The sequence below is a fragment of the Eleutherodactylus coqui genome, chromosome 3, assembly GCF_035609145.1.
Source record: "Eleutherodactylus coqui strain aEleCoq1 chromosome 3, aEleCoq1.hap1, whole genome shotgun sequence".
Lineage (NCBI taxonomy): Eukaryota > Metazoa > Chordata > Amphibia > Anura > Eleutherodactylidae > Eleutherodactylus > Eleutherodactylus coqui.
Genome location: NC_089839.1, coordinates 316,371,157 through 316,391,618, shown reverse-complemented (window position 1 = coordinate 316,391,618; position 20,462 = coordinate 316,371,157). Strand labels below are relative to the sequence as shown.

Here is a 20,462-nt window from a genome sequence, read left to right as displayed (position 1 = left end):
GTGTCCCCTATATTAGCCCCAGTAGTAATAGTGACCCCCACGGTGGCCCCAGTATTATTAGTGTCCCCTATATCAGCCCCAGTAGTAATAGTGACCCCCACGGTGGCCCCAGTATTATTAGTGTCCCCTATATCAGCCCCAGTAGTAATAGTGACCCCCCACAGTGGCCCCAGTATTATTAGTGTCCCCTATATCAGCTCCAGTAGAAATAGTGACCCCCACAGTGGCCCCAGTATTATTAGTCTCCCCTATATCAGCCCCAGTAGTAATAGTGACCCCCACAGTGGCCCCAGTATTATTAGTCTCCCCTATATCAGCCCCAGAAGTAATAGCGACCCCCACAGTGGCCCCAGTATTATTAGTGTCCCCTATATCAGCCCCAGTAGTAGAAGTGACCCCCAAAGTGGCCCCAGTATTATTAGTCTCCCCTATTTCAGCCCCAGTAGTAATAGTGACCCCCCACGGTGGCCCAAGTATTATTAGTGTCCCCTATATCAGCCCCAGTAGTAATAGTGACCCCCACAGTGGCCCCAGTATTATTAGTGTCCCCTATATCAGCCCCAGTAGTAATAGTGACCCCCCACAGTGGCCCCAGTATTATCAGTGTCCCCTATATCAGCCCCAGTAGTAATAGTGACCCCCACAGTGGCCTTAGTATTATTAGTCTCCCCTATATCAGCCCCAGTAGTAATAGTGACCCCCACAGTGGCCCCAGTATTATTAGTCTCCCCTATATCAGCCCCAGAAGTAATAGTGACCCCCACAGTGGCCCCAGTATTATTAGTCTCCCCTATATCAGCCCCAGAAGTAATAGTGACCCCCACAGTGGCCCCATTATTATTAGTGTCCCCTATATCAGCCCCAGAAGTAATAGTGACCCCCACAGTGGCCCCAGTATTATTAGTGTCCCCTATATCAGCCCCAGAAGTAATAGTGACCCCCACAGTGGCCCCAGTATTATCAGTGTCCCCTATATCTGCCCCAGTAGTAATAGTGACCCCCACAGTGGCCCCAGTATTATCAGTGTCCCCTATATCAGCCCCAGTAGTAATAGTGACCCCCCACAGTGGCCCCAGTATTATTAGTCTCCCCTATATCAGCCCCAGTAGTAATAGTGACCCCCACAGTGGCCCCAGTATTATTAGTGTCCCCTATATCAGCCCCAGTAGTAATAGTGACCCCCACAGTGGCCCCCGTATTATTAGTCTCCCCTATATCAGCCCCATTAGTAATAGTGACCCCCACGGTGGCCCAAGTATTATTAGTGTCCCCTATATCAGCCCCAGTTGTAATAGTGACCCCCCCACTGTGGCCCCAGTATTATTAGTGTCCCCTATATCAGCCCTAGTAGTAATAGTGACCCCCCCCCCACAGTGGCCCCAGTATTATTAGTGTCCCCTATATCAGCCCCAGTAGTAATAGTGACCCTCACAGTGGCCCCAGTATCATTAGTGTCCCCTATGTCAGCCCCAGTAGTAATAGTGACCCCCACAGTGGCCCCAGTATTATTAGTGTCCCCTATATCAGCCCCAGTAGTAATAGTGACCCCCACAATGGCCCCAGTATTATTAGTCTCCCCTATATCAGCCCCAGAAGTAATAGTGACCCCCACAGTGGCCCCAGTATTATTAGTGTCCCCTATATCAGCCCCAGTAGTAATAGTGACCCCCACAGTGGCCCCAGTATTATTAGTCTCCCCTATATCAGCCCCAGTAGTAATAGTGACCCCCACAGTGGCCCAAGTATTATTAGTGTCCCCTATATCAGCCCCAGAAGTAATAGTGACCCCCCACAGTGGCCCCAGTATTATTAGTATCCCTATATCAGCCCCAGTAGTAATAGAACAATCATATATAAGCAACGCTCACCTTCACGCCAGGTATGCACTCTACCCTTTGCACTGATTATCCACCGAGACTCGATCCAGCTGGCTATACATTTAAGAAAAACAATTCCAGGGAGCTTGGACTTCGTGAAAAACTTCCATGCTTTATTTAAAATGTGCTTAATACATCATGGCTAGCACCTAGCATGGTTACCCTCACGGTGGCCCCAGTAGTAATAGTGTCCCCTATATCGGCCCCAGTAGTAATAGTTACCCCCACAGTGGCCCCAGTAGTAATAGTGCCCCCTATATCGGCCCCAGTAGTAATAGTTACCCCCACAGTGGCCCCAGTAGTAATAGTGCCCCCTATATCGGCCCAGGTAGTAATAGTTACCCCCACAGTGGCCCCAGTAGTAATAGTGTCCCCTATATCGGCCCCAGTAGTAATAGTGTCCCCCTAAAACCCATATACTTACCTCCTATTCGTCATCTAAGCACCGCTCCTTCTCTTAGCACCAGGGATCAGCGCCACTGAGTGATTACCGGCCGTGGAGCTGCGGTACTCCGGCTAGTAATCACCATCGTGGTGAGCACCTGTCAGGGCGCGTGCCAAAAGAGGGTTTTGCATGGCAAACGTTTCCAGATCATGCAAACTCGTAGGCCGTGGAAGTCGGTGTCCCAGATGGTCCCATACATGTCCTATTGTAGAGCCTTGCGTAGCGTAGAGTGCTAAGGCAGAAAACATGCAGTCCTAAGCTCTCGCTCACGACCTGAAGGTTGCGGGTTCAATCCCCACTTGGTTCGGGTAGCTGGGTCAAGGTTGATTTAGCCTTCCATCCTTCCAATGTGAGTAAAATGAGTACCCAGCTTGGTGGGGGTAATCAATAAATTACTTTAAAGCGCTGCAGAATGAGGTGGCGCTGTACAAATAACATTAGTTAAAAATTTATTTATTGGTGATAAATATTGTGACTATATTGTGTGGGCTGCCCGTCACCCCCTTGTGTTCTACCATGAGAGGAACACGTGGCTGGAGGACGTCCTGAACATATAGCTGAGCTGTCATTGTCCCTCGTACCATCCCTAGGGGGGACCGTCCTATGTGATAGCCCTGTTAGACCATCACACCAGCAGGGGGCAGGATTTAGGCGCTCCCCCCGAGGTCTCCAGGCACGAACGCAGCCGTCGTCAGCGCCAAAACTAAACCTGGATTAATCTCTGAAGACAACCTCGTTCCTCTCTGTACCGTCTAGTTTCATCGTTCACAACATCACTGAAAACGGAGGTGGAGGTGACGGTGGGGGTCAGAGGCCGTACATGTAATGGGGGCGGCGGTGGGGGTCAGAGGCCGTACATGTAATGGTGGCGACGGTGGGAGTCAGAGGCCGTACATGTAATGGTGACGACGGTGGGGGTCAGAGGCCGTACATATAATGGGGGTGATGGTGGGGGTCAGAGGATGTACATGTAATGGGGGCAACAGTAGGGGTCAGAGGCCGTACATGTAATGGGGGCGACAATAGGGGTCAGAGGCCGTACATGCAATGGGAGTGACGGTGGGGGTCAGATGCCGTACATGCAATGAGGGCGACAATAGGGGTCAGAGGATGTACATATAATGGAGGCGACGGCGACGGTGGGGGTCAGAGGCCGTACATGTCATGGGGGCGACGGTGGGGGTCAGAGGCCGTACATGCAATGGGGGCGACGGTGGGGGTCAGAGGCCGTACATGCAATGGGGGCGACGGTGGGGGTCAGAGGCCGTACATGCAATGGGGGCGACGGTGGGGGTCAGAGGCCGTACATGCAATGGGGGCGACGGTGGGGGTCAGAGGCCGTACATGCAATGGGGGCGACGGTGGGGGTCAGAGGCCGTACATGTAATGGGGGCGACGGTGGGGGTCAGAGGATGTACATGTAATGGGGGTGACGGTGGGGGTCAGAGGATGTACATGTAATGGGGGTGACGGTGGGGGTCAGAGGATGTACATGTAATGGGGGCGACGGTGGGGGTCAGAGGCCGTGCATGCAATGGGGACGGCAGTGGGGGTCAGAGGCCGTACATGTAATGGGGGCGATGGTGGGGATCAGAGGCCGTACATGCAATGGGGACGATAATATGGGTCAGAGGATGTACATGTAATGGGGGCGACGGTGGGGGTTAGAGGCCGTACATGTAATGGGGGCGATGGTGGGGGTTAGAGGCCGTACATGTAATGGGGGCGACGGTGGGGGTCAGAGGCCGTACATGTAATAGGGGTGATGGTGGGGATCAGAGGCCATACATGCAATGGGGGCGACAATAGGGGTCAGAGGATGTACATGTAATGGGGGCGACGGTGGGGATCAGAGGCCGTGCATGTAATGGGGGCGGTGGTGGAGGTCAGAGGCCGTACATGGAACGGGGGCGACGGTGGGAGTCAGAGGCCGCGCATGCAGTGGGGACGGTGGTGGAGGTCAGAGGCCGTACATGTAATGGGGGCGACAGTAGGGGTCAGAGGCCGTACATGTAATGGGGGCGACAGTAGGGGTCAGAGGCCGTACATGTAATGGGGGCGACAGTAGGGGTCAGAGGCCGTACATGCAATGGGGGCGATGGTGGGGGTCAGAGTCCGGACACATGTTGCAGGCTGCGAGTCCAAATGTCCTTTAGCCAAGCGCCTGGAAATGGTTCTGACAGACATGGGTGTAACAATGGCGCCCCCTCTCTCTGGATGGCAGACAATGAAACAGTTGGAGCTGCTGTTGCTTGTCGGGCAATCAGGGGATCTGTAGGGGGCGTCCTGACCCCAGTCACCTTGTGTGCCCCCATCCACTGGCCCCAACACCTCCTAACAGTCTGGTCAGATGCTCCTCTCTACTGGTGGTCTGTAGGGGGCATCCTGAGCCCGGTCACCTTGTGTGCCCCCATCCACTTGTCCCAACACCGCCTAACACTCTGGTCAGAGTGAGGGACAATTCATGGATATGACCATCTAGCTCCTCACACCCCAATAATGCTCCCCCCTCTGGTAGTGGGGTGAAATCTCTTCTCGGCATCTAGTGGCCAACAAGCTCTACAAGAGGAAGAAGAGGTCACTGCACACAAGGAGCCTCCGAGAGCCTCTTATAGGCCAAGGGGAACCACTTTTAGGGCCTCCGGTGACCGTCCATCTAATCACCACAACTCATTTACAGATCTGCCTGAGATGGAGCCGCAAAATACATGCAATAAAGTGCCTGAAGAACACTGAGAGGTTTGGAAGCTGCTGGACCATCATGTGTGTTTGTAGCCATTACAAGGTCTCACATCTACAGGATTACTTGGTTTCTCTTGCTGGGAACAATCACATTTTGCTCTACTGGCGCCACCGGACCGGACCGGACCTTTGTTTTCATAAAGCGCACTTTAGTCACCCACCCGGGGCAACCAGACTCCAGCGCTGCAGCCCTGCGGATTGGTCTGGCCAATAGCATCACAGAAAAACCGCATCCAGGTACAAACGCACACTGGTGAGCTCAGGCGGAGTGCCTCATCCCAATATTGTGCGCAGCCGTGGGTAGGTAGCCGTAGTCAGATGTTTCCATGGTAACTGGAGTAGTCAGAAGCATTGTGATAGGGGTAGTGCAGCACCCATCTTTCCTGATCACCATGTCACCCGTCTTGAGCAGGGAAAGTTGAGTGGACCCAAAATGTCCTTGAGCCACTTGGTTGTCACTTCTGCCTTGTGACGCGGGACTCCATCATGCTGGTAGAGCCTTCTTCAGCACCGGACCAGGTTGTTCTGTAGGAGGGAACACACTTGGGCGCCTGTAACAGAAGCCCGGACTGAAGCCCAGCATGGAAACATCCAAAGCAAGTGCAGCGTTATTGGGAAGTTCCACGAGGGGCAAGGACCTTGATGAAGAGGCTTCTGATGAAGACACTCATTGTGGGATGAGTGGTATAAAGTGACCATCCACCGCCAACGGCCACTGAGGCCCGGGCTTGGAGGAGTAGAACCCACCATTATCTGATAATCAGGAATAGTTATAGAGGGGGCACCGCTGCCCCCCCACTCAGGACCACCAGCTTGGCCTAGAAGTGTAAGGGCTCTTGCACACTTGCGTTTTTTTCACACAATTGTCAATGGGACTTTCTAGTGTTACAAACACATCACAAGTTTGTGCAGGTCCCACTGACAACCATGTGAAGAAAACCACACAAGAAAAACACAAGTGTGCCGGAGCCGTAACTCAGCCCTCAAGTCCTTGCTCTAAACCTGAGCACATTGGCACAGCTCATCGGCTCTTGAGGAGGGGGAGCAGGATAGCATTTTATAGCATGAGCTGAGGAGGTATTGGTGTATCTTGCCCCCACCAGAAGCTAGGGATTTGACAGGAGGATCTAGAAGGACCTACTAGCTGTGGACAGCCCAGGGGAGCCGAAGCAGAATACATGGTGCAGGGACCTGAGTGACAGCGCCCCCGGCTGCTGCGGACACAGGAGGCAACAGTGTGGGAGTTATCCAGGGACACAACTGACAGCACTGCAGCCTGCTTGGGCCTTAGAGGTACCACAAGGGGGAGGCAACTTTGCTGGGGGTGCAGGATTGCCACCTGCTGACACCAGCAGTGAGGACAGTTACACCACTCCCAGGTGCCTAGGGCACAAGGGGACTGGCAGCACTGAATGACACTGCCAGTACAAGGTGAGCAACTGCGCTCCCAGCTGCTTCGGCCACAGGGATTGTAGCATCAGCGTGCCGTCTTATTATTTATGTCTGGGATGGTGGGTTAGGGTGAGGGGTAAGTCTAACAGTTGGGCTTATATTCAAACTGTAAGCCTAACTGTTACACTTACCCCCCTCACCCACCATCCCAGACAGAAATGAGAAATCACACCACGCAGATGCCCATAGCTTGCCTTAGTGGGCTGCACCTCTACCCACCCCCAAGACAGGAGGAGAACCTGCAGCCCGAGTCACAGCAGAGCCCAGGCACTCTACAGGAAGGGGGCGCTAGGCACCAAGGCCAAGGGTCATTAGATGGACCAGGAGACAAGCACAACCCAGAATAAGACGACAGACTGAAGATCAGAACAAACTTTATTATAACAGACAAGTCTATAAAAGAAGAAACTGAAAACTTAATAAGGCAAATAGAAGGTGTCAAACCGCAACAAAGTAATCATCATGGGGGACTTAGGTGCTCTGGATATAATCTGGGAGGAGGAAACCTGCAAATCTCACAGGGGTGATAAGTGCCTGAAAACAATTAAAGATAATTACCTGAACCAACTTGTGCGGGAGCCAACGAGAGGGAGGGCCACTCTGGACTTAGTACTAACAAACCAGACAGAATCATGGGGGTGCAGGTTGAGGAGCACTTGGGGAACAGTGACCACAATATAATCAACTTCCAGCTGTCGTTCAATAAGAAGCCTTATCAGGGAGCGACAAATAAACTAAACTTTAGTGAAGCAAAATTTGATCAGCTCAGAACTACTATCGGTAACATTAATTGGGACAACATCCTCAAAAATATCAGTACGGAGGACAAATGGGAGGAGTTTAAAAGGATCCTAATCACCTCATGTGAGCAGTTCATTCCCTTTAAAAATAAAAGAACTTCAAGTAGAAGGAAACCAATGTGGCTCGACAAGACGGTACGAGGGGCAATAAACGAAAAAAGAAAGCGTTCAAACTACTAAAGCAACAAGGCAGCGAAGAAGCACTAAAATCATACAGGGAAAAAATAAGATATGCAGAGATAAGATCAAAACTGCCAAGGAGGAGGCAGAAAGACTGATCGCCAAAGAGAGCAAAAACAACCCGAAGCTATTCTTCAATTATATTAACTGCAAAAGAATTTGCAGGGAGAGCGCTGGCCCTTTAAAAAATAATGCAGGAGGAATCATTGAAGATGGAGGAAAGGCAAATCTATTAAATAGTTTTTTCTCAAGTGTATTCACAAAGGAAAAAGAAAGGTCACAGGAGATGCAGGGGAATAAAAAAACCCCGCTACATATAGCATACCTAACACAGGAGGAAGTGCAGAGTCCGCTTTATAAAATAAAAAAAAAAAAAAAAAAAACACATGAGACAAAATCGACAGGCCCAGATGGAATACACCCAAGGGTTCTAAGGGAACTAAGTGGTGTGATAGCTAGGCTGCTATTTCTTATATTTATGGACATTTTAGAGACCGGGGTTGTACAATTGGATTGGCGCATTGCCAACATGGTTTCAATTTACAAAAAGGGGTCTAGAAGAGAGCCTGGTAACTACAGGCCGGTAAGTCTCACTTCAGTAATGGGAAAAATATTGGAGGGGATTCTGAGAGACGCCATCCTAGAATACCTCAAGGAGAACAATGGAATAACTCCTCACCAGCATGGGTTCATGAGGGGTCAATCATGTCAGACCAATCAGATCAGCTTCTATGATGAAGTAAGCTCTAGGCCGGACCGGGAGAGCCTATTGATCTCGTATATCTGGACTTCTCTAAAGCCTTTGACACCGTGCCACATAATAGGCTGATATATAAAATGAGAAGTTTGGATTGGGTGAAAACGTGTGTATCTGGGTAAAGAACCGGCTCAGAGATAGAAAGCAGAGGGTGGTGATAAATGGTTCATACTCTGATTGGGCCCCCGTCGCTAGTGGGGGGCCACAGGGTTCAGTATTGGGCCCCATTCTGTTCAACATATTTATCAATGACCTGATAGAGGGGCTGCACAGCAAAATATCAGTATCTGCAGATGATACAAAATTATACAATGTAAACAATGCAACGGAGGACAATGTGCGGCTACAAACGGACCGAGATAAGCCGGGGGGGGGGGGGGGGGGGGGGAATGGAGGTCAATGTGGATAAATGTAAGGTTCTGCACATGGGCAGGAGAAACGGATGTCACCAATATACACTAAATGGGGTACAGCTAGGGGAAAAGACCTGGGGTACTAGTGGGCTGTAGACTAAACTGGAGTAACCAATGCCAGGCAGCTGCTGCGAAAGCTAATAGAGTCTTGGGGTGCATTAAAAGAGGTATAGGGGGCGAGGGGCGAGAACATTATCCTCCCACTATATAAGGCACTTGTCAGGCCTCACATGGAATACCCAGAGAGGCACCAAAACTGGGATTATTCACCCCGGAACTAAGACGGCTAAGGGGCGACCAAATAACTCTGTATAAATCCATGAGGGGACGATACAAGGATCTCTGCCAGGATCTGTTTATACCCAGGACTGCGGCGGTAACAAGAGGGCATCCGCTACGTCTAGAAGAAAGCAGGTTTCATCACCAACACAGAAGGGGGTTCTTTACTGTAAGAGCAGTGAGACTGTGGAACTCTCTGCCTGAGGACGTGGTGATCACCAGATCCATAGAGGAGTGTAAGAGGGACTGGATGTCTTTCTATGATATTACAGGATACGGACATTAGGTCACAAGTTGCCAGATTACCCGATGCGCTGCGTCCGCCGTCACTCACCTGCAGAGAAAAGACAGGGGTCAGAGGTCAGGAGACGCTGTAACAATGTCAGACAGAGCTCTGCTTCAGTATCAGATTACAGGCTGCCAGCAACCTGCCTCACAGCTGGAGGGCTGTTACAGTGTATCAGTGGTCTGCACCGTTACACTGAGACAAACCCTCAACGGCTGCAGCTCAGGACCAGGGCTTGGCTTAAGGATGCAACTATTCACTGACATGAAGCAGAGCTAAAGATCCCCTCCCCCATCGCTACAGGCGTCTACTTCAGATTGGTGGGTGTCATCTCAGCCCATCAGTAGCAGAACTGGACGAGGTTCTCATCATTAGGACGCTGCAGCGAGGGGCCGGCGACGGACCACCACTCACCTCATTGTGTATCCAACGTCCCCCAGGTCCAGCCCAACGGGAACCTACAAGAAAAGAGACAGTCAGAAGAAAGCAGACCAAAGAGGTTCTGCAGCAGCTTCACACACTAGTCAGCACCGTGCCCTCATCCCTGCCAGCGTCACTGGGCCCAAGAGCTGACGCTCTACAGCGGGACCTCAGAGGTAGGAGTGTCATCTCAGCCCATCAGTAGCAGAACTGGACAAGGTTCTCATCATTAGAGGACGCTGCAGCGAGGGGCCGGCGACGGACCACCACTCACCTCACCGTGTGTCCGACGTCCCCCAGGTCCAGGCGCGGCCCAACGGGAACCTACAAGAAAAGAGAGTCAGAAGAAGGCAGACCAAAGAGGTTCTGCAGCAACAACACACTAGTCAGCACCGTGCCCTCATCCCTGCCAGCGTCACTGGGCCCAAGAGCTGACGCTCTACAGCGGGACCTCAGAGGTAGGAGTGTCATCTCAGCCCATCAGTAGCAGAACTGGACAAGGTTCTCATCATTAGGACGCTGCAGCGAGGGCCGGCGACGGACAGACCGCGAGACCCCCGAGGAACGGATACAAGCAGAGCCACCAGGGGGCGACAGCCTCACCGCACCCAGGAGCTGACGCTCTACACAGGAGCCTGGCCAGATGTCAGGTGGAGGAGGCTGTCAGCACAGGAAGAGTAGCGGCGCCCCCTGGGGGAGAAGGGGGGGGGGGGGTACAGCTGGCAGCACCGACAGACGGGACCACGGACCCCCCCTATAATATATATATATACATATACACCCCCCCAATACACAGGCCCCAATCTACAGTCTATATATATGTATACACCCACATCCCCCGCAGTGCAGAGACCCCCATATATACACACCCATCCCCAATACACGGGCCCCGCTCTACAGTCTGTGTATATATATGTATACATCCCCTCTATCATTTCATACACACACATCTCCAATACACAGCCGTGCAGCCGCCCGCCGCCCGCCGCCCGCCGCCCCTCACCTTCTGCCGTCGCTCTCTCACATCCCGCACGCCAAAGAAAGAGGAGGCGCCGGCCGCGTTCTTATATGCTGCTCAAATCCCGCGAGATTTCACCCGGCCGCGCCCACAAGCCGGCCCCCGCCCCCTCAGTACGCGCCGCCCATCACCCCCACACTGTCGCCCTGAGGTCTCCTCGCGCCATGTTTGGCCTCAGCGAGACACGTGACCTCCCGGCTTCATCATTACTCGGAGCGTGGAGAACCCAAAAACCACACCTGTTCTCCTCCTTAGCTCCTCCCCAGTGGACCCTTTTCTTCCTTAGCCACTCCCCTCATTGGACCCGTTAATACCTTAGCCACTCCCCCCGTGGTCCGCTCTCTTCCTTAGCTCCTCCGCCCAGTGACCCTTTTCCTTCTGAGCCCCTGCCTTAGTGGCTCCTTCTCCTCCATAGCCCCTTCCTCAGTGGACTTGTCTCTTCCTTAGCCCCTCCCCCAGTGCATCCTCCTCCTTAGCCACTCCTCCAGTGGATCTTTCTCCTCTCAAGCACCTCCCTAAGTAGGCCCTTTTCTTCCTTATCCACTGGGGGAGGGGCTAAGGAGAAAAGTCCACTACAGGAGGGGCTATTTCTCCTCCTTAGCTCCTCCCTCAGTGGGCCTTTCTACTCCTTAGCCCCTCCCCAGTGCACAATTCTGTTCCTTAGCCTCTCCGACCAGTGAACCCTTCTCTTTAGCTCCTCCCCCGGTGGATCTTTTTTCTCCTTAGCGCCCCCCTAGTGGACCTTTCTTACTTAGCCCCGCCCCTCAGTGGTCCCTTCGCCCTAGCAGCTCCGTCATTGGACATTTTTTCTTTTTCAGCCCTTCCCCAGTGGACCCTTTTCTTCCTTAGCCCCTCCCCCCAGTGACCCTTTTCCTTCTGAGCCACTCCCTTAATGGACCCTTCTCCTCCTTAGCCCCTCCCTTAGTGGATCCTTCTTTACCCTTGCTCAGTGAACCTGTCTTTTTCTTAGCACCTCCCCCAATTGACCTTTCTCCTCCTTAGCACCTTCCTTGGTGGATCTTTCTTAGCTCCTCCCTCAGTGGACCCCTCTCCTCCTCCTTAGCTCCTCCCTCAGCGGACCCCTCTCCTCCTTAACTCCTCCCAAAGTGGACCCCTCTCCTCAGCTCCTCCCGCAGTGGAGCACTCTTCTCCTTAGCTCCTCCCTCTGTGGACCCCTCTCCTTTGCTCCTCCCACAGTGGACCCCTCTCCTTCTTAGCTCCTTCCACAGTGGACCCCTCTCCTCCTTAGCTCCTCCCGCAGTGGACCCCTCTTCTCCTTAGCTCCTCCCTCAGTGGACCCCTCTCCTTCTTAGCTCCTCCCTCAGTGGACCCCTCTCCTCCTTAGCTCCTCCCAAAGTGGACCCCTCTCCTCAGATCCTCCCGCAGTGGAGCACTCTTCTCCTTAGCTCCTCCCTCTGTGGACCCCTCTCCTTTGCTCCTCCCACAGTGGACCCCTCTCCTTCTTAGCTCCTTCCTCAGTGGACCCCTCTCCTCTTTAGCTCCTCCCGCAGTGGACCCCTCTTCTCCTTAGCTCCTCCCTCAGTGGACCCCTCTCCTTCTTAGCTCCTTTCTCAGTAGACCCCTCTCCTCCTTAGCTCCTCCAGCAGTGGACCCCTCTCCTTCTTTGCTCCTTACACAGTGGACCCCTCTCCTTCTTAGCTCCTTCCTCAGTGGATCCCTCTCCTTCTTAGCTCCTTCCTTAGTGAACCCCTCTTCTCATTAGCTCCTCCCACAGTGGATCCCTCTTCTCCTTAGCTCCTCCCACATCGTAACCTCTTCTCCTGAGCTCCTCCCACAGTGTACCCCTCTTCTCCTTAGCTCCTCCCACAGTGGACCCCTCTTCTCCTTAGCTCCTCCCACAGTGGATCCCTCTTCTCCTTAGCTCCTTCCACATTGGTCCCCTCTTCTCCTTAGCTCCTCCCACAGTGGACCCCTCTTCTCCGTAGCTCCTCCCACAGTGGACCCATCTTCTCCTTAGCTCCTCCCACAGTGGACCCCTCTTCTCCTTAGCTCCTCCCACTGTGGACCCTCCTCCTCCTTGTACCAACACTGAAAATTAATCCCATTGCGTACAAGAGAGACGTCAGAACTGACCAGAATCCACCAAAAATACCATGACAAGTGACAAGTGGGCGTGGCTTTACCTACAGTGAGATTTTACCTCTGTTCTTCCATCTGGAAATTAGTAAAACTGCTGCAGGCGGTCGCTGTCCTTGAAGTATGGTGCTGTGTTCTACGGTTCCAGAAGCCTTCTGTACTGCAGGGCCGTTAGCAATGGTCCCATAATGAGGTGCCAGGCAGACAGCCCCATAAGGGGGCAGCAGCTGCTGCTGGGGGTTCATGATCTCCTACAGCAGTGATGGCGAACCTTGTAAAGACCGAGTGCCCACACTGCAACCCAAAACCCACTGATTTATCCCAAAGTGCCAACACCTCAGGGGCGGGGCTTATCACCACGTATGATGTTACCCCCGTCATTATAAAAAGGAGCGGGCCGCTTCACAATAGACGGGGTGCAGGTTGGGACTGCCTTTTGGATGGGTAGATGCTGTGGCGTTTGCACGAAATTTCTGCTGAGGACATTCTGCAGCGTTTCCACCACATGTAAACATACCCTCAGCGGTAATAGTGACCCCAACCGTGGTTTGAGTAGTAATAGTGACACCCCCCACAGCGGCCCCCAGTAGTAATAATGACACCCCCCACAGCGGCCCCCAGTAGTAATAATGACACCCCCCACAGCGGCCCCCAGTAGTAATAATGACACCCCCCACAGCGGCCCCCAGTAGTAATAATGACACCCCCCACAGCGGCCCCCAGTAGTAATAATGACACCCCCCACAGCGGCCCCCAGTAGTAATAGTGACACCCCCCACAGCGGCCCCCAGTAGTAATAATGACAGCCCCCACAGCGGCCCCAGTAGTAATAGTGACCCCCACAGCGGCCCCCAGTAGTAATAATGACACCCCCCACAGCAGCCCCAGTAGTAATAATGACACCCCCCACAGCGGCCCCCAGTAGTAATAGTGACACCCCCCACAGCGGCCCCCAGTAGTAATAATGACACCCCCCACAGCCACCCCAGTAGTAATGACACCCCCCACAGCGGCCAACAGTAGTAATAGTGACCCCCACAGCGGCCCCAGTGGTAATAATGACAGCCCCCACAGCGGCCCCAGTAGTAATAGTGACCCCCACAGCGGCCCCAGTGGTAATAATGACACCCCCCACAGCGGCCCCAGTAGTAATAGTGACCCCCACAGCAGCCCCAGTGGTAATAATGACACCCCCCACAGCGGTCCGCAGTAGTAATAGTGACAGCCCCCACAGCGGCCCCCAGTAGTAATAATAACAGCCCCCACAGCGGCCCCAGTAGTAATACTGACCCCCACAGCGGCCCCCAGTAGTAATAATGACACCCCCCACAGCGGCCCCCAGTAGTAATAATGACACCCCCCACAGCGGCCCCCAGTAGTAATAGTGACACCCCCCACAGCGGCCCCCAGTAGTAATAGTGACACCCCCCACAGCGGTCCCCAGTTGTAATAATGACACCCCCACAGCGGCCCCAGTAGTAATAATGACACCCCCCACAGCGGCCCCCAGTAGTAATAGTGACCCCCACAGTGGCCCCCAGTAGTAATAGTGACCCCCACAGCGGCCCCAGTGGTAATAATGACAGCCCCCACAGCGGCCCCCAGTAGTAATAGTGACCCCCACAGCGGCCCCAGTGGTAATAATGACACCCCCCACAGCGGCCCCCAGTAGTAATAGTGACACCCCCCACAGCGGCCCCCAGTAGTAATAATGACAGCCCCCACAGCGGCCCCAGTAGTAATAGTGACCCCCACAGCGGCCCCCAGTAGTAATAATGACACCCCCCACAGCAGCCCCAGTAGTAATAATGACACCCCCCACAGCGGCCCCCAGTAGTAATAGTGACACCCCCCACAGCGGCCCCCAGTAGTAATAATGACACCCCCCACAGCCACCCCAGTAGTAATAATGACACCCCCCACAGCGGCCAACAGTAGTAATAGTGACCCCCACAGCGGCCCCAGTGGTAATAATGACAGCCCCCACAGCGGCCCCAGTAGTAATAGTGACCCCCACAGCGGCCCCAGTGGTAATAATGACACCCCCCACAGCGGCCCCAGTAGTAATAGTGACCCCCACAGCAGCCCCAGTGGTAATAATGACACCCCCCACAGCGGTCCGCAGTAGTAATAGTGACAGCCCCTACAGCGGCCCCAGTAGTAATAATGACAGTCCCCACAGCGGCCCCCAGTAGTAATAATAACAGCCCCCACAGCGGCCCCAGTAGTAATACTGACCCCCACAGCGGCCCCCAGTAGTAATAATGACACCCCCCACAGCGGCCCCCAGTAGTAATAATGACACCCCCCACAGCGGCCCCCAGTAGTAATAGTGACACCCCCCACAGCGGCCCCCAGTAGTAATAGTGACACCCCCCACAGCGGTCCCCAGTTGTAATAATGACACCCCCACAGCGGCCCCAGTAGTAATAATGACACCCCCCACAGCGGCCCCCAGTAGTAATAGTGACCCCCACAGTGGCCCCCAGTAGTAATAGTGACCCCCACAGCGGCCCCAGTGGTAATAATGACAGCCCCCACAGCGGCCCCCAGTAGTAATAGTGACCCCCACAGCGGCCCCAGTGGTAATAATGACACCCCCCACAGCGGCCCCCAGTAGTAATAATGACACCCCCCACAGCGGCCCCCAGTAGTAATAGTGACACCCCCCACAGCGGCCCCCAGTAGTAATAGTGACACCCCCCCACAGCGGTCCCCAGTTGTAATAATGACACCCCCACAGCGGCCCCAGTAGTAATAATGACACCCCCCACAGCGGCCCCCAGTAGTAATAGTGACCCCCACAGCGGCCCCCAGTAGTAATAGTGACCCCCACAGCGGCCCCAGTGGTAATAATGACAGCCCCCACAGCGGCCCCCAGTAGTAATAGTGACCCCCACAGCGGCCCCAGTGGTAATAATGACACCCCCCACAGCGGCCCCAGTAGTAATAACGGCCCCAACCGTGGTTTCAGTAGTAATAGTGACACCCCCATAGCGGCCCCCAGTAGTAATAGTGACCACAGCGGCCCCAGTAGTAATGCTATTTCTACTAGGGCCGATATAGGGGACACTATTACTAATAGTATCCCCTATATCAGCCCCAGCAGTAATAGCGCTCCCCAAGACCCATACATACCTCTTCCTCCTCGTTAAAGGACCGCTGCTGCTTCTCTGCTCGGCGCTGCAAGCGGTACTGATCCCAGGTACTCCCCTCTGCTCTTGCGGAACTAAGGAGGAGGCGTCAGGGGTAGAAGATCCCGGCTGCACACCGATGTCAGTGTCTGCACCTGAGATCAGCGCCGCTGAGTGAATACCGGCGTGGAAGCTGCGGCTCCAGCCGGTGACTACTACCGTTGTGAGCAGCCACCGGCACGCATTCCAGCAGGGAGGGCTCTGCGTGCCACCAATGTCCTGTAGGCTGGGGGTACATAGAGCTCAGCAGCAGCTCACCTCTAGCATACCTGTAAATCATGAGGCACCCAATCACAGCAGCTCTACACAGTGATGGTGACTGCAATACAGTTACCTCCAGTAACCACAACGGACATCAACTCTGGTGACATCCATTTATTTTCTTTATCTGAGCCCAGGTCGCCATGACTCCTTCCTCCAGCCACTGCTCATCTCTGCACACTCTCCAAATCCTGCTACTGCCCCTCAGTACCCCCACAGTACTGCTGTCCCTTATCTGGCCCCACAAAGTAATAGTGCTCCCTTTGTAACCCCCTCAATACATGGTGCGACGCCCTTCACATTCAGACATTCTCCCCGGTACACTGGCACCGGTATTAGAGTCCTATATTAGTAACCAAGCGATCCAGTGGATAGACCAGCACTCAAAAAGACCCAATTAGGGTCGGAACGTGGCAGCTTTATTTTTTTGCTGAGGAATAAAGGATTTGAACATTTTTAAGAAGTCTTTGAGTGCTGGTCTATCCGCTGGATGGTTTGGGGATACATCTGGAGGGTCTACAGTCCCCACCTCACCGGACCGTGCACCTTTGTTTTTCCTATTCTTACTCTCACTTGCACTACAGGTTGTGCTGCTATCCACATACTTACTATAATTAGTAACCAATCATACTGAACAGCTGCTAATAATCATTATTTTCACACGAAGGCAGAAACACAGTCATTAACTGAAACAGAAACAGCTGTGTAGGAGACTTAAAACTGGGTCAGGAACACGCAAACTCTGCTCAAGGGTGAAGTCACACGAACGTATATCGGCTCGGTTTTCACGCCGAGCCTATATATAGGAGGGCAGTACAATAATGAGTGTCTGCAGGCAGCAGTGAAGCATGGTGTAGAGCAGTACAATAATAAGTGTCTGCAGGCAGCAGTGAAGCATAGTGGAGAGCGGTACAATAATGAGTGTCTGCAGGCAGCAGTGAAGCATGGTGGAGAGCGGTACAATAATGAGTGCTTGCAGGCAGCAGTGAAGCATAGTGGAGAGCGGTACAATAATGAGTGTCTGCAGGCAGCAGTGAAGCATGGTGGAGAGTGGTACAATAATGAGTGTCTGCAGGCAGCAGTGAAGCATGGTGGAGAGCAGTACAATAATGAGTGTCTGCAGGCCGCAGTGAAGCATGGTGGAGAGCGGTACAATAATGAGTGTCTGCAGGCAGCAGAGAAGCATGGGGGAGAGCGGTACAATAATAAGTGTCTGCAGGCCGCAGTGAAGCATGGTGGAGAGCAGTACAATAATGAGTGCTTGCAGAAAGCAGTGAAGCATGGTGGAGAGCGGTATAATAATGAGTGTCTGCATGCAGAAGTGAAGCATGATGGAGAGCGGTACAATAGTGAGTGCCTGCAGAAAGCAGTGAAGCATGGTGGAGAGCGGTATAATAATGAGTGTCTGCAGGCAGCAGTGAAGCATGATGGAGACCGGTACAATAATGAGTGCCTGCAGAAAGCAGTGAAGCATGGTGGAGAGCGGTATAATAATGAGTGTCTGCAGGCAGCAGTGAAGCATGGTGGAGGGCAGTAAAATAATGAGTGTCTGCAGGCAGCAGTGAAGCATGGTGGAGAGCGGTACAATAATGAGTGTCTGCAGGCAGCAGTGAAGCATGGCGGAGAGCGGTATAATAATGAGTATCTGCAGGCAGCAGTGAAGCATGGGGAGAATAGTACAATAATGAGGATCTGCAGGCAGCAGTGAAGCATGGGGTAGAGCAGTACAATTGTGAGTATCTGCAGGCAGCAGTGAACCATGGGGGAGAGCGGTACAATAATGAGGGTCTGTAGGCAGCAGTGAAGCATGGTGGAGAGCGGTACAATAATGAGGGTCTGCAGGCAGCAGTGCAGCATGGTGGAGAGCGGTACAATAATGAGGGTCTGCAGGCAGCAGTGAAGCATGGGGTACAGCAGTTCAATAATGAGTATCTGCAGGCAGCAGTGAAGCATGGGGGAGAGCGGTACAATAATGAGTATGTACAGACAGCAGTGAAGCATGATGGAGAGCGGTACAATAATGAGTGCCTGCAGAAAGCAGTGAAGCATGGTGGAGAGCGGTATAATAATGAGTGTCTGCAGGCAACAGTGAAGCATGGTGGAGGGCAGTAAAATAATGAGTATCTGCAGGCAGCAGTGAAGCATGGTGGAGAGCGGTACAACAATGAGTGTCTGCAGGCAGCAGTGAAGCATGGTGTAGAGCAGTACAATAATGAGGGTCTGCAGGCAGCAGTGAAGCATGGGGAAGAGCAGTACAATAATGAGTATCTGCAGGCAGCAGTGAAGCATGGGGAGAGCGGTACAATAATGAGTATCTGCAGGCAGCAGTGAAGCATGGTGGAGAGCGGTACAATAATGAGGGTCTGCAGGCAACAGTGAAGTATGGGGGAGAGCAGTAGAATAATGAGTGTCTGCAGGCAGCAGTGAAGCATGATGGAGAGCGGTACAATAATGAGTGTCTGCAGGCAGCAGTGAAGCATGGTGGAGGGCGGTACAATAATGAGTGTCTACAGGCAGCAGTGAAGCATGGTGAAGTGTGATACAATAATGAGTGTCTGCAGAAAGCAGTGAAGCATGGTGGAGTGCGTTACAATAATGAGTGTCTGCAGGTAGTACTGAAGCATGGTGGAGAGCAGTATAATAATGAGTGTCTGCAGGCAGCAGTGAAGCATGGTGGAGGGCAGTACAATAATGAGTGCCTGCAGAAAGCAGTGAAGCATGGTGGAGAGTGGTATAATAATGAGTGTCTGCAGGCAGCAGTGAAGCATGGTGGAGAGTGGTACAATAATGAGTGCCTGCAGGAAGCAGTGAAGCATGGTGGAGTGCGTTACAATAATGAGTGTCTGCAGGTAGCAGTGAAGCCTGGTGGAGAGCAGTACAATAATGAGTGTCTGCAGATAGCAGTGAAGCCTGGTGGAAAGCGGTACGATAATGAGTATCTGCAGGCAGCAGTGAAGCATGGTGTAGAGCAGTACAATAATGGGTGTCTGCAGGCAGCAGTGAAGCATGGTGGAGAGCAGTACAATAATGAGGATCTGCAGGCAGCAGTGAAGCATGGTGGAGAGCGGTACAATAATGGGTGTCTGCAGGCAGCAGTGAAGCATGGTGGAGAGCAGTACAATAATGAGGATCTGCAGGCAGCAGTGAAGCATGGTGGAGTGTGTTACAATAATGAGTGCAGGTAGCAGTGAAGCATGGTGGAGTCCGGTAGAATAATGAGGGTCTGTAGAAAGCAGTAAAGCATGATGGAGAGCAGTATAATAGTAAGGGTCTGCAGGCAGCAGGGAAGCATGGGGGGAGCAGTGCAATAATGAGTGTCTGTAGGCAGCTGTGAAGCATGGGGGAGAGCGGTACAATAATGAGTGTCAGCAGGCAGCAGTGAAGCATGGTGGAGTGTGGTACAATAATGAGTGTCTGTAGGCAGCAGTGAAGCATGGTGAAGAGCTGTACAATAGTGAGTGTCTGCAGGCAGCAGGGAAGCATGGTGGAGTGTGGTACAATAATGAGTGTCTGCAAGCGGCAGTGAAGCATGGTGGAGTGTGGTACAATTATGAGTGTCTGCAGGCAGCAGTGAAGCATGGTGGAGTGTGGTACAATACTGAGTGTCTATAGGCAGCAGTGAAGCATGGGGGAGAGCGGTACAATAATGAGTGTCTACAGGCAGCAGTGAAGCATGGTGTACTCCGGTAGAATAATGAGGGTCTGTAGACAGCAGTAAAGCATGATGGAGAGCAGTACAATAATGAGTGTCTGCAGGCAGCAGTGAAGCATTGGGGGAGCAGTGCAACAATGAATGTCTGCAGGCAGCAGTGAAGCATAGTGGAGATTGATACAATAATGAGGGTCTGTAGAAAGCAGTGTAGCATGGTGGAGAGCAGTACAATAATGAGTGTCTGCAGGCAGCAGTGAAGCATGGGGAAGAGCAGTACAATAATAATGGTCTGCAGGCAGTAGTGAAGCGTGGGGGTGAGGGTGTGGGTGCAGGCCGGGAGGCGCTCGTGCCTGTGTCTGGGAGGGGGATTGGATCTGTGTGGCAGGTTGGGGCACAGGGGGAGAGGCAGTGGTGTGACCCGGAGGCGGTGAATGGCCTTAGTCCCACCTTGTGGGGTGCTTGGCCATCATATGCCTGCGCATGCTGGTGGTGGTGAGGCTGGTAGTGGTGGTCGCCACGTCTCAGAGTCAGATAGATTCAACGCACTCTTTATTCCAGAAGGTAATACAATCGGCGACGCGTTTCTGTG

General features: G+C 53.0%; 1 long non-coding RNA gene and 3 other non-coding genes across 4 annotated transcripts; all 4 read right to left on the bottom strand.

The window, feature by feature from the left end:
- Positions 1–8,643: 8,643 nt before the first annotated feature.
- Positions 8,644–10,830, bottom strand: LOC136622031 (uncharacterized). Its single transcript, XR_010791287.1, has 4 exons — positions 10,655–10,830; positions 9,926–9,975; positions 9,646–9,689; positions 8,644–9,279 (listed from the first exon to the last, which is right to left on the bottom strand). It is a non-coding gene; the product is annotated as an uncharacterized lncRNA (long non-coding RNA).
- Positions 9,540–9,608, bottom strand: LOC136622659 (small nucleolar RNA SNORD38). The gene has a single exon (XR_010791852.1). It is a non-coding gene; the product is annotated as a small nucleolar RNA SNORD38 (small nucleolar RNA).
- On the bottom strand, positions 9,820–9,886 carry LOC136622657 (small nucleolar RNA SNORD38). Its single transcript, XR_010791850.1, has one exon. It is a non-coding gene; the product is annotated as a small nucleolar RNA SNORD38 (small nucleolar RNA).
- On the bottom strand, positions 10,101–10,168 carry LOC136622658 (small nucleolar RNA SNORD38). The gene has a single exon (XR_010791851.1). It is a non-coding gene; the product is annotated as a small nucleolar RNA SNORD38 (small nucleolar RNA).
- Positions 10,831–20,462: the final 9,632 nt, after the last annotated feature.